Source organism: Diceros bicornis, chromosome X (assembly GCF_020826845.1).
Source record: "Diceros bicornis minor isolate mBicDic1 chromosome X, mDicBic1.mat.cur, whole genome shotgun sequence".
NCBI classification, from domain to species: domain Eukaryota; kingdom Metazoa; phylum Chordata; class Mammalia; order Perissodactyla; family Rhinocerotidae; genus Diceros; species Diceros bicornis.
Window position 1 is genome coordinate 93,833,141 of NC_080781.1, and position 2,728 is coordinate 93,835,868.

A 2,728-nucleotide genomic window follows, 5' to 3' on the forward strand; every position below is an offset into this window, starting at 1 on the left:
ATAGAACAAATGGATCTAACAGACATATACAGAACATTCCACTCAACAGCAGCAGCATACACATTCTTCTCAAGCACACGTGAACATTCTCAGGTTAAGCTACAAAAAATTCTCAACAAATTTTAGAAGATTGAAATCATACAAAGTACCTTCTCTGACGACAATGGAATGAAACCAGAAATCAACAGCAGAATGAAAACAGGAAAATCCACAAATGTGTGGAAATTAAACTACTCAGTCTTAAACAACCAAATAATCAAAAAAGAAATCACAAGAGAATTTATAAGATATCTGAGACAAATTAAAACAAAAGCACAAAGTAACAAAACTTACGGGATTCAGAGTGACATTGTCGAAATGGCATCTTTCCCCTCAGAACACCAATTTTTGAGAATCATCCACAGATGAGTCCAGGATTCCAGCAGAGAAGGTCCAGCACACCACTGCAGCAAAAATAATCCGAGATTGGATACATTGAGTACTACATCTTCTATATTTGTGTATTGATGGACACTTAAGTTATTTCCATGTCTTGGCTATTGTGAACAATGCTGCAATGAGTATGGAAGAGCAGATATCTCTTCAAGATACTAATTTTATTTCCTTTGGATATATACCCAGAAGTGAGATTGCTGCATATATGGTAGTTCTATTTTTAATTTTTTGAGGACTCTCCATACTGTTTTCCACAATGGCTGTACCAATTTACATTCCCACCAACAGTGTACAAGAGATCTAATTTCTCTACATCCTCACCAACACTTACCTGTTGTCCTTTTGATAACAGCTATCTTAGCAGGTGTGAGATGGTATCTCATTGCGATTTTGATTTGCATTTTCCTGATGATTAGTGAAGTTGAGTACCTTTTCATGTACCTGCTTGTCATTTGTATATTTTCTTGGGAAAAATGTCCATTCAGGTCCTTTGCCCAATTTTTTTGTTTTTTTTTGTTTTCCTTTTTGTGTGAGGAAGATTGGCCCTGAGCTAACATCTGTGCCAATCTTCTATTTTGTATGCAGGACGCCGCCACAGCATGGCTTGATGAGCGGTGTGTAGGTCCACGCCTGGGATCCGAACTCACAAACCCCGGCCCACCGAAGCAGAGCATGCAAACTTAACCACTAGGCCACTGGGCCAGCCCCCTTTGCCTCTTTTAAAATCGGAGTATTGGGGCCGGCCCCATGGCTTGGCGGTTATGTGCTCGCGCTCTGCTAATGGCAGCCCGGGTTGGGATCCTGGGCGCGCACCGACGCACTGCTTGTCCGGCCATGCTGAGGCGGTATCCCACATACAGCAACTAGCAGGATGTGCAACTACGACATAAAACTATCTACTGGGGCTTTGGGGAGAAAAAGGGAAAAAAAGGAGGAGGATTGGCAATAGATGTTAGCTCAGGGCCGGTCTTCCTCAGCAAAAAGAGGAGGATTGGCATGGATGTTAGCTCAGGGCTGATCTTCCTTACACACAAAAAAATTCATTAAAAAATATAATAAATAAAATAAAATCAGAGTATTTTTTTATTTTGCTATTGAGTTGTATAAGATATTTATATGTTTTGGATATTAACTCCTTATCAGATGTATGGTTTATAAATATTTTCTCCAAGTCATAGGTTGTTTTTTCATTTTGTTGATTATTTCCTTTGCTCTGCAGAAGGTTTTGAGATTGATGTAGTCTCGTTTATTTTTGCTTTTGGTGTCATATCCAAAAAATCATTGCCAAGACCAATATCAAGTAGCATTCTTTCTATGTTTTGTCTGGGAGTTTTATGGTTTCAGGTCTTACATTTAAATCTTTAATCCATTTTGAGGTAATTATGCAAGTGATGTAACGTAGGGGCCCAGTTTCATTTTCTTTGCACGTGGATATCCAGTTTTCCCAGGAAAATTTCTTGAAGAGACTATCCTTTCCCCATTGTGTGTCTTGGCACCCTTGTCAAAGATTAGTTGACCATATATGCATGGGTTTACACTGAAATATCTATTCTGTTGCATTGGCCTACATGTCTGTTTTTATGCCAGTACCATACTGTTTTGATTACTATAGCTTTGTAATGTAGTTTTAAGTCAGGAAGTGTGATGCCTCCACCTTTGTTCTTTGCTTTGGCTATTCACGATCTTTTGTGGTTCCATACAAATTTTAGGATTATTTTTACTCTTGCTGTGTAAAATGTCATTGAGATTTCAATAGGGACTGAATTGAATCTGATAATACCCAATGCTTTGGGTATTATGGATATTTTAACAGTATTAGTTCTTCCAATCCATGAACACGGAATATCATGCCATTTATTTGTGTCTCTCTCAATTTCTTTCATCAATCTTTTAGACTTTTCAATGTACAGATCTTTCATCTCTTCGGTTAAATTTGTTCCTAAGTATTTTATTCTCTTTGATGCTATTGTAAAACGGATTGTTTTCTTAATTTCTCTGATATTTTATTGCTAGTGTATAGAAATGCAACTGTATTTTATATGTTGATTTTGTATTCTGCAACTTTACTGAATTCATTTATTGGTTGTAATGTTTTTTTGGTGAAATCTTTAAGGTTTTCTATATATAAGATCATGTCATCTTCAAATAGAGACAATTTTACTTCTTTCTTTCTGATTTAAGTACCTTTTTAAAAAAATTATTTTATTGAGGTCACATTGGTTTATAACATTGTGTAAATTTCAAGTGTACATTATTATATTTAAGCTTCTGTATAGACTGCATTGTGTTCACC